Source organism: Hemicordylus capensis, chromosome 2 (assembly GCF_027244095.1).
Source record: "Hemicordylus capensis ecotype Gifberg chromosome 2, rHemCap1.1.pri, whole genome shotgun sequence".
Lineage (NCBI taxonomy): Eukaryota > Metazoa > Chordata > Lepidosauria > Squamata > Cordylidae > Hemicordylus > Hemicordylus capensis.
Window position 1 is genome coordinate 130060683 of NC_069658.1, and position 14172 is coordinate 130074854.

At 43.9% G+C, this 14172-nt stretch overlaps 1 long non-coding RNA gene across 1 annotated transcript; it reads left to right on the forward strand.

Annotated features, from left to right (window-relative positions):
* Positions 1 to 4350: 4350 nt before the first annotated feature.
* On the forward strand, positions 4351 to 10816 carry LOC128343442 (uncharacterized). The gene is made up of 3 exons (XR_008315532.1): positions 4351 to 4436; positions 8454 to 8535; positions 10635 to 10816. It is a non-coding gene; the product is annotated as an uncharacterized LOC128343442 (long non-coding RNA).
* The last annotated feature ends 3356 nt before the right edge of the window (positions 10817 to 14172 follow it).

Genomic DNA, 14172 nt, shown 5'->3' on the forward strand with positions numbered 1-14172 from the left:
AAAACCTCGAACCGAACCAGGCCAGACAGTTCCATGCACATCCCTAGTATGAACCCCTGATCTGCAGAGAAATTCAGATGGGAAGAATTGTTGTAAACATCCCTAGGGTGTTTTCCAGATTACGCACTGTAACATTTCTTAAGGTGTTCACTAAGTGCCTCTCCATTTTGCCCATGTTATGACATCAATGTCATTGCATTGTCAGCAGGGTACGGTTCGTATTTCCCATGCCCTGTTTTGGATTTTATAGTTTCGTTATTGCCCTGCAATGTGATAACAGTGTTGCAGGAAAGTAGCTGTACTTTTCTGTTGTAGGGAGGCTTGTCACGTTATTTACGTTTTCAGCATGTTCCAGTATGGACAGTTATTTTAATAATAATTTTTTATTATTTCTTGTTTACACAGTCAGACAGGTGCTATTGACTGGTTTGTTTTATCCAGACATCGAGTCCTTCCCAAGGACCTGGGATGGCTGAATTTTATTGTCAATTGTTATAGATATCGTCGCAGAATATAGGCTGTTCCCAGTAAAGCTGCTTTTTGTAATTGGCTGATGGTGATTTCTGTGGCCCCTATGGTGCTGAGGTGCTCTTCAAGGTCTTTTGGAACTGCACCCAGGGCGCCAATTACCACTGGGATTATTTGGGTCTTTTTCTGCCACAGCCTTTCAATTTCCATTTGTAGATCTTTGTATTTGGTGATTTTTTCTATTTCTTTTTCTTCTATTCTGCTATCCCCTGGTATTGCTATGTCGATTATTTTGACTTGTTTTTCTTTCTTCTTGACTACAGTTATATCTGGTGTATTGTGTGGCAGATGTTTGTCTGTTTGTAGTCGGAAGTCCCATAATATTTTTACATCTTCATTTTCTTCAACTTTTTCAATTTTATGGTCCCACCAATGTTTGGCTACAGGTAGCTTGTATTTTTTGCAGATGTTCCAGTGTATCATTCCTGCTACCTTGTCATGCCTTTGTTTGTAGTCAGTCTGTGCGATCTTCTTACAACAGCTGATCAGGTGGTCCACTGTTTCATCTGCTTCTTTACAAAGGTGGCACTTGCTGTTTGTTGTGGATTTTTCTACTTTTGCTCTTATTGCATTTGTTCTTAGTGCCTGTTCTTGTGCAGCCAGTATGAAACCCTCTGTTTCTTTCTTCAAGTTGCCATTCTTAAGCCATTGCCAGGTCTTGGTGATGTCTGATTTTCCACTTATATTGTGCAAATATTGACCATGCAGGGGCTTATTTCTCCATCTTTCTGCTTGGTTCTTGACTTGTTCTTTCTTGTAGGCCTGCTTTGTTTCATTGGTGTTGAATAGTTTCTCGTTATTGACCATTTGAAGTGCATCTTCTTCACTGTCCTTGATATATTCTTCAAGGCCTCTTTTCTCCTCCTCTACTGTTTGATGGACTTGCAGCATTCCTCTTCCACCTGAGCTGCGAGGGAGGTATAGCCTATCGACATCACTGCGGGGGTGCAGAGCATGATTGATGGTCATGATTTTCCTGTTCTTACGATCTAGCGTCTCTCGTTCTGCCTGGGTCCAGTCTATTATTCCTGCAGTGTATCTGATAACAGGTATAGCCCAGGTGTTTATGGCTTGTATGGTGTTCCTGCCATTAAGTTTGGACTTGAGGATTTTTCTAACTCTCCTGATGTATTCACTTCCCATTTTTCTTTTAACTTCAGTGTGTGCGATGTTATCAGCCTGGAGAATGCCCAAGTATTTGTAAGGTTCTTTCTCTTCCAGGTTCTTGATCTTGCTTCCATTGGGCAGTTCAATTCCTTCTGTTTTTGTTATTTTCCATTATTAATGTAGCACACTTGTCTAGTCCAAACTCCATTGCTATATCGCTACTGAATATACGGACAGTGTTTAGCAGTGATTCAATTTCTGACTGGGACTTTCCATACAACTTCAGATCGTCCATGTACATCAGATGGTTGATTTTACTTGATGTTTTAGATGTTTGGTATCCGAGGCCTGTTTTGTTTAGTATTTGTGAAAGTGGGGTCATGGCAATTACAAACAACAGAGGGGATAGTGAGTCCCCTTGGAAAATGCCTCTTCTAATGCTAACCTGTCCAAGTGCCTCGCCATTGATTGTTAACTGTGTACTCCACATGCTCATTGCTTTTTTTTATAAATATCTGAATGTTTTTGCTGACACCACTTGTTTCTAAACATTTCAGTATCCATGTGTGAGGCAATGAATCAAAGGCTTTCTTGTAGTCAATCCATGCAACACTTAGATTTGTTTTTCTTCTCTTGCAGTTTTCTAAAATCATTTTGTCAATCAGCAGCTGGTCTTTTGTGCCTCTGGTGTTTGGGCAATTTCCTTTCTGTTCAACTGGAAGCTGTTTGTTAGTTAATAAGTGTTGCATCACTTCATCTGCTATTATTCCAGTTAATAATTTGAACATGGTTGGCAGGCAGGTTATCGGTCTATAATTACTTGGAACTGCACCTTTTGCTGGGTCTTTCATGATGAGATTAGTTTTCCCAGTTGTTAGCCATTGTTCAATATCACCGCCTTTCATAATGTGATCGAACTATTTTGATAGTTGTTTATGAAGGCTTGTTAGGTGTTTAAGCCAAAAGCCATGCAGTTCATCGTCACCTGGCGCAGTCCAATTTTTAATTTTCTTTGCTCTTTCACTTATTAATTCTGGTGTTATTATTAGATCTTGCATTTGTTGGTTACATTTTTGACCTCTTTCATCCAGCCTGCTTTTTTATTATAATCTATTGGATTGTCCCATAATTTCCCCCAGAATTGCACTGTTTCTTCTTTATTTGGTGTTTCTAGGTTTCTTGCAGTTTCTCCTTCTATGCTTTGGTAGAAACGTCTCTGATTCGACTGGAATTGAAGATTCTGCCTGTGTTGTGTAGTTCTGGCTTCATACCTGCTAATCTTCTTTGACACTGCTTTTATTTGCTTCTTTATTATTTCCAGGACTTCTCTAATTTTCCTTGAATCTAGGTGGTATTTTTGGATCAGATACTGTTTGGTGTTTTCATTCTTCAGCTTCTTGTCTTTCATATCTTTCAATTTACTAGCATCTGATCTAAGCCTGGAGATTTTATTTTCTAATCTACTCTTCCATTTAGGTGATGTACTGCTTTCTTTTTTGACAGGTCCACTGATCTTATATCCGAGCTCTTGTGTTGTTATTGTTGCTGCACTGTACATTAGTTGGTTTATTTCTTGCAAATTATTGGTTGTTATTTCTGCAAGTGCAGCATTGACATCTTTTAATGCCTGTGCAAGTTGTTTTTTGGCAACTGTTTTTAGAGCAGGAAGTCGAACCCTGGTGGTTGTTTGGTTCATGTGCTCAGTTATTTTTTGCTTTAGTTCTTGTTGCTTTTCTGTTAAACGGCATTTGGGTTTTTGAGGTGAAGGCAAATGGGAGGTTGCCTGGTTTTGATTTTGAAACAATTCAGCAACAGTGGCATCCTCGATTTCCAACACCTCCTCCACCTGCGCCTGAGCAACTTCTTCAGTTGGTGGTAATTCTTCTTCCATATCTTGAGCCTGTGTTGCTCTTTGCAGTTCTTCCAGCTCTACTCCTGTGAATACTTTATTTCTTATTATGAATCTTTTCTGGTCTGCTAGCCTTTGTTCTGTTATTTCTGTGTCTGGATGCTTCTCTTTCCAAATTTGGTACATTCTTTTTAAATAACCTCTTCTAGTTGGACTAGACTTGTAATAGCAGATCATTATTTCCTTGTTGGCAATTTTTGTATATTTTTTTCGGTTAAGCGACGTTTCTTCCAGTAACTTTGCTGTCTCCAGCCCTGGTTGCTCAACTGAAGATCCTGAGTCCTGTTGCCCACTTGCCACCAGATGTCCAGGGACTATAGCATCTGGCGCAGTCCTTGTTGACCTGGGTGACGACCGATCCGGTATAGATTTATTAAAGTTACGTCTCACCATATTGTTGATGGGAGAGGCACTCTTTGTCTGGCTCCTCTGGTGAGACCTGTCCAGTATGGTTGGACCTCTGGCATCGCTCTCACCTTCCTCAGAGCACACAAGCCCCACAACCACGCCAAGGTAGTGCCTCACTGGGGGGTTGTTGTTGTTGTTGTTGTTGTTGTTATTTTGTGGGGGGAGGGGGATGGGTGCCACTTACGGTGGGGGTGGTGGCTCCCTTCCACCCCCTTCCCTGCCAAAACCACATTCCCTGGCACTTTTCTGAAGAGGAAGCCCATTGAAGTAAATGGTTTACTTCCATGCCATCCCAACTGCAACAGCAGTGTGAGGACTGGTTGATTTTACAGCCCCTCTCAAATCTGTCCATGAAATAATTTTTCCTTTCATTCCAGAGGACTCCCTTTTGCAGTCCCAACTCCCCTGTTGCTGCTTTTCTGGAGCCCCTCCACCAGCCCAGCACTGACAGGGAGAGGAAGCCGTGGCGGCGGTGACAGCCTAGGTAAGGGAAATCCCGTGACTGTCAGTCTCAGAGGAGCTGCCGCCTTGATCGTGCGGGGAGGGGGTGGGGGCACAGAAACCAGACCTCCTCCGGGCAGCATGCTCCTCCCCAACCTTCAAATTGCTTGCCCTCACTAGAGGAGCACTCCCCTCCACTGCCTCCCTCCTTCTCCACCTCTGGATTATATCTCCATCTCTATCTCTATCTCTATCTCTATCTCTATCTCTATCTCTATCTCTATCTCTATCTCTATCTCTATCTCTATCTCTATATCTGCTTGTGCAAGCCTGCAATGTGAAAGGCATTGTTTTGGAATGGTGCTTCTCCCTGCTGGTGGATTTGTGCAAGTGCACCAAGAATTTTTTTAAAAAAAATATTTCACTCACGTCAGCGATCCCCCATTCCCTCGGCAACCCCAAAGTTGAGGAGGCTTGAAATTGAGGAGGAGGAGGCGGGGCAAGTGAATGCGTTCCAAAAGTGGAATATGGACCCTCCCTGCCTAGAAAAACCACTGCAGTCACAGGCAAAACCTTGTCACGTTGCATATAATACTGCCTGAGAATCGCTGTGCTCGCAGTTTGTAACTGCTGCCTCATGCTTGACTAACAAGCAGAAGGTTGCCAGTTTGAATCCCCACTGGTACTATATCGGGCAGCAATGATATAGGAAGATGCTGAAAGGCATCATCTCATACTGCCCAGGAGATGGCAATGGTAAACCCCTCCTGTATTCTACAAAAGACATCCACAGGGCTCTGTGAGCGCCAGGAGTTGATACCAACTTGATGGCACACTTTACCTTTACCTTGCAACACTTTATGCATTACAAATCTCATAGTCTGGAAAACGCCTAGGTGGAGCTAAGAGAAAATCTGCTGCCTCATGCTAGAGCAGATCGGGACCTATAGCATAATGGGTAGCCCTTGCCAAAATTTGATGGGTCGAAGGAAAGGTCAGGTAAGACCATCTTACAGATGAAGACATTGGCAGAGCCTAGTAGAATCTAACTAGTCAAACCACTGAGATACTTGGTTGATTGGCACCCTTATTCCCGTGTATTAAGTACCATATGGTACAGATTGCTTTTCTGAGTTATCTGGGCCAGTGTTGGCTCATGGCATTTGTGCATCTGAAAAGTTTCAGATGCTCCCCCCACCCAGTGTTCCCTCTAACTGGGATTCCTAGAACTCCCAGAATCCCCATCTGCAACAGCTTTTGCTTGGGGATTATGGGAGTTGTAGTCAACAACATCTGGGAATCCCTGTTAGAGGGAACACTGCCCCTCCTTCTGTGCACCTCCTCTCCTTATTGCCCCCCTTTTAAAAAAAACAACGGGCAGAAGGGCATCTTGCCATCTCTCTGGTTCCCCAGTAATCTGCTGCCTGAGGGGAAACACCTCACCTTGCCTCTTGGTAGAGCTGTCCCTGATCTGGGCTTATTTATGGACTGAATTTCTTCCTCAAAAGAAGACTTTCTTAAACATGGATTCAGACTCTCTCTCAGGGGCGTAACTATAATAGGGCAAGGGGAGACAGTTGTCTGGGGACCCACTGCCTTGGGAGGGGCCCAGAGGCAAGTTACATGACTGACTCCCCCAGCCGCGCACCAGCCCGGGCTTCCTTCAGTTGTATTCATCCTCCGAAATTGATGTGAGTGTTAAGACCTGGAGCTACCAGAACAGCATGTCTTTCTCTAGTACCATTAAATGCCTTGCATCGTCCACAATTTACAAAACCTTTAAAAAAATAATTTAGGATGATGTTCTATTGTGGCACATAGGTTTTGTCTATCTGTCTATCTATCTACCTATAAATTTTACTATGCTTTTTGTTACCACTATTCAGCCTCATTTAAGATTTCTTTACTTCATGAGATGAGCTTCAGTGACGGGGGGTGCCATTTTAAAATCTTGTCTCTTGGCCCACTCCAACCTTGCTATGCCTCTGCTCTCTCTCATGTCAAGACAACTTGATGAAGAACAGGCAGTTCCATTTTGTAGCATGTAACTACTAAAAGTAGTTATCTCACTGGTATAGAAAATAAACAAATAGCTCTTCATAACACATCTCTTTGAAAATGACTACAAATTATTGTTGTGGTCACCTGGATGATAAAATGTTGGTACCGTGCATACGATTACTGGTGTTGAAATGAAAACTGGAAAAGAGAAAAAAGCAAGGCACATTCCAAAAACATAAACCAGAATATTGCCCTCAAGGCAATTTATGATTGTGTTCAGGATAGGGGTGTGCATTTTGGTTTTTTTACATTTTGTTTTCGGCCAAATCCAAACCCCCCCTAATTTGGCGAGGGTCTGAATTAAACCCTCCTGAAATGCCCCATTTTTGCTTTCAGAGCCGATTTTAACAGATTCCGAAACCAAATCGCCTGTCCCCCCCCCACTTCCACCCCAGGCCATTCCCCATTTTCCTACCTACCCAGAAGACCAAAATCAGGCCAGCAGGTAATGCTTAATTCCTCTACCACCTCCATTCCACACCAGTTTTCCCCATCATTACAGAGGTCCCCGTCCTCCTCCTGCCACCGGCAGCTTTCCCTCCCTGCCCCCTGACAGTGCTTTCTCTCCCCACCGGGCTCCCTCCCTCCCTGACATTTTCACTCACCCGCTCACCTGTTGCCTCCTCTGCCAGAGCCTGCCTCTGCTGCTGCCTCCTCACCCAGCCATTTGCCTCCTCCACTGCCTCCCCACCGCGGCCGTGCCCGCTGCCACTGCCTCATCGCCCGCCCAAAGAAAGGAGCTCTCAGCAAGCTCCCTAGTCCCTTCCGCTCTGGAAACTGCGGCTCTGCTACATATCCAGCCCTGCCTTCGCCTGCCAATCTGCAGGCCTGAAAGGCGGGAAATTCAAGCAGAAGTCACATCAGGAGTTCAGGAGTCCAGGACTCAATGGAGACTGAGGAGAAAGACTTCACTCACTCGCTAATTGGAGGTATGGAACGTTTTCCAAAGAACAAAACTTTCAGTTCCGAAGCAGGGTCATTTCGGTTCGGGAACAAAAATTTTGTCATTGCAATTTTGATTTTCGGGAGGTGTATGAAATGTCCTAAATAGCCATTTTCGGACACAAAATGTTTTGTTGCCGAATCAAAATGCACATGCCTAGTTCAGGGTACTTGTTTCAAGTCTGTGTGTCATCTGTGTACTTATGCAACTCAATTAGCTTTAAAATAAACCCCTTTCCCATGTTACTAATTTGTCTTTCCAGGAAACTGGTGTACAGTCCCTAGAATTGTGTGATCATCCAGCAAAGGGGGGGGGGAAACTAGTGTTAGAATTGGTATCCTGTGCAAAGCAAATTCTGCAAAGCAAACAGCTGCAAAGCAAATCCTGTTATGGGGTTGGGACAGAAAGTTCAAGATATAAGATCTTTTAATAAGTATAGGACTAAATTAGTCATGACTAAGTCCTCTTGATATTAATGGGACTTAAGTTAGAAATGACTATATATGTCTCATTTCTTTCAGTATCCACAGGAAAAAAGAAAAGTATGTAATACTTAAAATAGAATAATCAAAGATAACTTGATTCCTTGCACAAGGATGCTTTATAGTCTACTGTCAATAAATCAGTAGCATATTAATTTTAAACTTTGTTACTGGCTGTAGTGACCAGTCTCCCCACACTCTAAAGAGTTAACAGGAAGTGAAACCTTGTCTTGACTGACAGACTGGTGAACTTCAGGCTCAACCAATCAGTCAACCAGGTGGGAGGGAGCTGCAGGGGGAATTCTGGGAAGAAGAAGGGGGAAGTCTGTACTGGAAGCATGGAGGACATGCTGCAATGGAGTCTGCTGCAGCAGGATAACTATAGATCCTTGTAAGACAGGATTCCAGGATGCTTGATTCTCACCAGGTGTTTGGTGAGTTCAAGGACAGGAAGCCAGGGAATTGGCTTCAGGAATTTAGCATAGGAAATGAGTGTTTAGTCAGACTTTGCATCAGGAATTTATATTTCTTTGTGTGTGTGCTTTGCATTATCCTAAATATCTGTTCTTTGCAGATGAGTAACTAAGAATTCAAAGTGTGCCGCCTTAGAGCCAGCAAAGCATATTGAAGCATTTCTGTAACCAAGTTAAACATTTGTAAGTGTATCTAAAAAGCTTAACGCCTCGGATGGAACAAATTTCTAGTAATTCTAATAAGTCTTTTTTCTGTTCTTTACTTTTTACAAGCCTCCAAGGATTGGCTATTGATCCAGAAGGAGAAGGGGGCGGAGGGGGCAGGAGGGGAATTTCCCTAGTGCAAAACGTGTCTCAAATGAGAGCTTGGCCAAATCAACAATTAATTCCACTTGCAAGCAGATGCCTGGGAGAACAATTGGTTTTATTCTTGCCGGTTAGCAAGGGGAAACCAAGTGAGATAGGGTTTTTTGGTCACCCAATCCCCATTAGGAAAAGCTTTTTAAAAAGTGACCTGGTGGCAGCAGTAACCTACCAAAATATTCTGGGTTTCTTTCTGGGTTTTGGAAAGTTAAAGGTTTTTAACAGCCAAGCAGCTTCTCAGAGCTCTCAGGTGAATGAGTCAGCTGATAAGAGTCCCTCGTGAGCTAGGTAACTGAGGAAAAAGCTGTAAACCAGTTTAGACTGGTAAAGGAGATTAATCGTTAATCTGGCCTGAGTCAGAAGGAAAGGAAATTACTGCACACTAATTTGCCACACTGCCCAGATTAGTTGACAAAATGAAAATATATTTAATAGTGCATGGTTTTCACTTAATTATTCATGTATGCAAAATAGATGGCAGCAATCATGCAACTGAAGCTCCAATGCAGCAGCATAAGATTTGGAAAAGGATACCTCAGTTTGCTACTGCAGGGGTTCTCCAACTTGGGTCCCCTGATGATGTTGGACTACAAGTCCCATCATCCTCCATCACAATGGCAAAGGCTGAGGCCAGTGTAGCTGCAGATGATGGGAGTTTTAGTCCATCATCATCTAGGGAGCCAAGTTGGAGAACCCCTACTCTACTGAGCTTGCATACAGGGGAAATCTGATGTCACGTTGGCACTTTTATAACATCTGAACGGGGACTTCTTTGGGGAGAATTAAAACGGCATGACTGATCGTATGTCCCGGTAAGGAGGTCTAATGCCTATAGATTGGAACCAACTGTACATTATGTGGGTTGTTAAAAGTGTCAGGGGCAGACTCATTTAAACTAGGTTTGCATCTGTCCTGCTCTATTAAGTTCTGCAGAGGACCCTTTCAAAATAGTCCTGTAGTTTCGGGAAATTATTTTTAGATAAAATGCATTATTGAGCTACTGGTATTAGTGGGGCAGTTTGTTTACTTTTTTCTTTTCCAGCCCATTAGATTTCAAAACTTCCCTTTATCTGCCTGGGTCATTTATTGAAATGACAATAGATCATATGGGACTAGTTGCTTAGCAACTTATCACCAGCAGAATCTACTTAGAAGCAAGTGCAATGCTCAAACCAGAGGTCAGAAAAATATATAATACAGGAAGCCAACCAGAAAATGTGTTTCAACAATAAAGATTTCTTAAGAGTGCTCCAATAGCTGTTAGAGAGGATTGCAGATTTTCTACCAAGATATTTTCAGGCAAAACGGAGAGATGTGCCTGGAATTTTGTTTCATTGACTAGACTCAGCTCAACACTGGAATTGTAGCAGACGCCTGCCGCCAAGGGCTGGCTAGTTAGTTCAAATGAATATGTGAAATTAACTTCCAGCTATCCTCCCTCCCCCCGCCAACACCCCTTAGAGTTGCCAATCCACAATGCAACAGTAACAGGAGAAACCACAACTGGCAGGGTCAAGATTTGAGACCGATGCCCCTGTTTCTCTTCCAAAGTCCCTATCCCACCCCCATCACACCCCTCCCCCTGCTTGCTTATGTCCTTCACACCAGCTACAGTGCACAGCTACAGTCCTACATTCTCTGTAGTTCTTTTTATAAAATCTGGATCTTCACCACTATTTGTTCAGGTTCCTGCTTCTCAGGCCACTGCCTACTTTAGTCCTGCTTCCTCTCAGCACTCTAGCCCTATTCACACATTATATTCAATGTATATATAATCTGCAGGCTGTGTATGTCCATACAGATGTACAGTTATTCAGACATTATGTTCAATGCACTTACCGTAGCACACGTTCTCTTATCTTATTGTTGGCACTTCTGGGGTTTTCTATGGCTGACATCTGCTTTCTTTTTTCCAACAGGAGGAAAGCCAACTTCAAATTGCAAACGTTGGGCAAATGTTGGACTGAGGTGGGTCACGGACATTCTCGACCTAACTTTTCTGGATTCTGATGGCACAGAAACAGAAACAAAAGTGGGAGCACATGCTCGGCAGGAACTGGTGGCTCTTCTACACTTGTGGTGTTATGTGTAAACCTGCCCTATGTGTCTTTGGGGAAACCAATATTGCTTTAAAAACTTGCATTGCCGGGATGCTTGGCTGCTCCTCCACATTCAACTTGAATATTTGCAAATAAAGATCTCACAATTGTTATAAACCTCCCTAAACCTCTCCTAAAAGAGAACTGACCCAGTAAATGGTTGCTCCTGGAACTTCCAACAACTCAGGGGATACAAAACAATATTCAGGTAAAAAGTAGGGATGTGCAATTCAATTTGCCTGCTATTGAAAATCAAATAGCTCCTTAAATGAAGAGGCTGATTCGACCATGAATCGAATCACTCACAATTCTTTGAAAATAGATGTGTGTGATTTGTGTTGCAGATGCCATTTTGTCTCCGAGTTTTTCAATTGCTGATTTGTTTTCAGCACTGGCCGATTAGCTTGAGATCTCCTTGCTTCTTGGTTGGCTTCTTGTATTTCAAATCAAGTGTTGGGATGGGCAACTGTGCCCCTGTTGGCCAGAGAGGGAGCAGGAGGGGAGGCCAAAGGAGGGGTTTTAAAAATGCATTTAAGGGACTACTTTGAGGCAGAGAGGGTCATTGCTTTTGTGCCCCAGGACAGGAGAGAAGGATCAGAGATAGAGAGAGACTGCAGCAGCACTGAGAGGAGAGCAGAGACTGTAGTCTGGGCCGGCCTGCTCACCTTGCCCAACAGTGAGTGGAGAGAGAGACAGATAGTGCTTGCTCCCCCCCCCCCCGCCCCCACTCTCTCTACCTTCTAATTGAAGTGCCAACAACTGCTTTACTTTTTTTTCCTTCTGTTGTTTTTTTTAATTGTAATTGTGCGAGCAGCAGCAATGGCTTAACTGGGTGCTGCTTGGAATATTTTATTATCATACTTGCTTGTAGCCAAACCCAGTGGAGTTTGTGCTGTCCCCGCCCCCCAGCCACTCTAATTATTTTAAAATAGGACCAGCAGCCCCAGTGGCTTAATTGGGTGCTGCTTGGAATTGTTTTCATTCTGTGCCCCACCCCCACACAAGCTTTATTGTTTTTGGATTGTTTTCCCCTACAAGGTTATTGCTTGCAGTAGCTACCCCTAGTGGCTATAATAACTGGGGTGCTGGGCTGGGGGTGTTTCCCCTCTTGTAGTCCCAAGCTGCACCTCTTCTTTGCTGCTGCTGGACTGATTGAGATGGATGATATAGATAGAGATAGAGATATATTTGCAGGCTGATGTGCTGTGGCTTCTGTATGATTCCCAGTCTTCCCAGGCTCTCTCTGATTGTCTCCCTTTCCCCCCGGGTTCTTTTTTGTTGTGATTCTTTTGGGTGGGTGGGAGCCACCTCCCCTCCTGCCAGCTGTTGAGTCCCAGTGTCTGCTCAACTCAATAGGGCCTCCGAGACCAACACCTGGCAGACTCCAGTCAAAGATGTCCCTGGAAGCCCACAGCTGAAGAAGCCAGACAGGTGCTCCCCCCCCCCGTCCCCTCAGTCAGGTAACAGGTTAGACTTAATAGAGCTCGCTAGTTTGGAGAAGGGAGGGATTAGGTGGCAGAACTGTAGGACAGGAGAGGTGGGTTAGAGAGAGGCCACAGTAATCCCCTGCCCTTCTTTGCCTTCCCTTCTCTTAGACCTGCCCTACTGTTCCTTTGTCCCCTCCAAAAACAGTCCCCCTCCAATAAAGCCTATTTCTTTATTGGTGGGGACTTAATTTTTCTAGCTTCTCTATGTGCACCACAGTGTTATAGAAAATACTATGTGTGGCACACAAAACATAAACAGACCACCCCCAACCCAACGCCCCCTTAAAGGTGCTTTCCCCCCCCATCAGAGTTGGGGCTTAATAATAATTTTTAAAGCCCCAAGATGTCTGGGAGGGTGTGAAGCAGAGCCGAGAGTAGAATGGTGGCAGAGGGAGGGGTGATGCTGCTGGCCGTGGTGGGTAACGGCGAGAGAGGCCTATTCCCCAAGTCATCCTGGCCACTGATGTGGTACGCAGGGTCTCCTGTCTGGAGGAGCCTGGCCCCACAGCGCAGCCACCTGTGGTGGCTGATATAGAATTGGGGGAGGGGAATCCTCCCCTGATTGTTGCCACAAACAGTTTGTGTGCTGAGACAGCAAACCTGACCCGGGCTTTCCCGCCTCTCTTCTTGAGAAGAAGATGACTGAGCTCCAGACTATGCTGACCACTGAGAAAGCAATTGCCTTGGCAGTTTGAGGGCTGGAGTGGTGGAGTGGCTCAGGACACCCTTGGGGAAATCGGCAGATCGTGTTTTGCCCTGCCTATGTGACCCAAGGATGAGAGGCAAAGTGCTCACTGCTGACCAGCTACCCAGCTGGAGGGACCTCCTGGTTGCTAAAGGCCAGACATGCTACCTACTACGCAACCCTCAAAAGAAACAAGCAAGTGGGCAATTAAAAAAAATTAAAATCTAAACCCCTATAGGATTCTATGTGGGTGTTTGGCAAAGTTTTTTTAAAAAATTAAAAATCTCCTACTTGCCTGTTTCGTTTGTGGGTTGGGTGGTATGTAGCACCCATCATGCCCTACTACCAAACCCACTTTGGTGTCCCTAGAATCTACCCATAGGGAACAATGGAGGTAATTTGCATTCCCCATTGTTCCCTATGTGTGATTTGTGGATTTTACGTGAATTTCCTATTCGATTTGGGATTTTTGCAATTCAATTCAAGGTCGAATTGAATAACAAAAAACTATTTGTGCACGCCTCTGGTAAAAAGCAACACATACAAAGGAAAAATACTGAACCATCCTTGTCTTACATAAGAATACCAGTTTTCAGCATTCCCATCAGTTCCAAAAGTTCATAAACTTATTAAGAACTGCTCAGACAGAGAAAAGAATGTTCATTGTCCTGAATAACAGGCAATCCCATTTATTATCCTAGATATAAATGTGCTTTTAAAAATGTTATTAAGAATGCAGACATTGTGGAAGATGTGAAGGGTTTTAAATTATCAAACTCTTCCTTATTTTTAGCCCAATTCAAACTCTGCAAAAAGCAGCTATTTTCAAAAAGGAAATACAATGTCCCAACAGAGCAGTGACTGTCTCATTCACTTCTGGAAAATACTGAGAGCATATCCACAGCACACACTTAAACTGGCATTATCAGTTATTCCCTTTTCTCATGGAACTTGGCAAGCGTAGGGAGAGGTTGGAGCTCAGTGGAAGAGCACATACTTAATGCAGGAAGTCCCGGGGTTAATCCCTGAAGTCCCTAGGCAGTCTCTGGGAAAGCCCCTCAGAGAGCTGCTGCCAATCTGTGTAGACAATACTGAGATAAATGGACCAATGCCCTGACTCAGCAGAAATCAGCCTCATTTGAAAGGAGCTGGGATCTCGAAGGCTTTTCAACCATTCACCCAACTA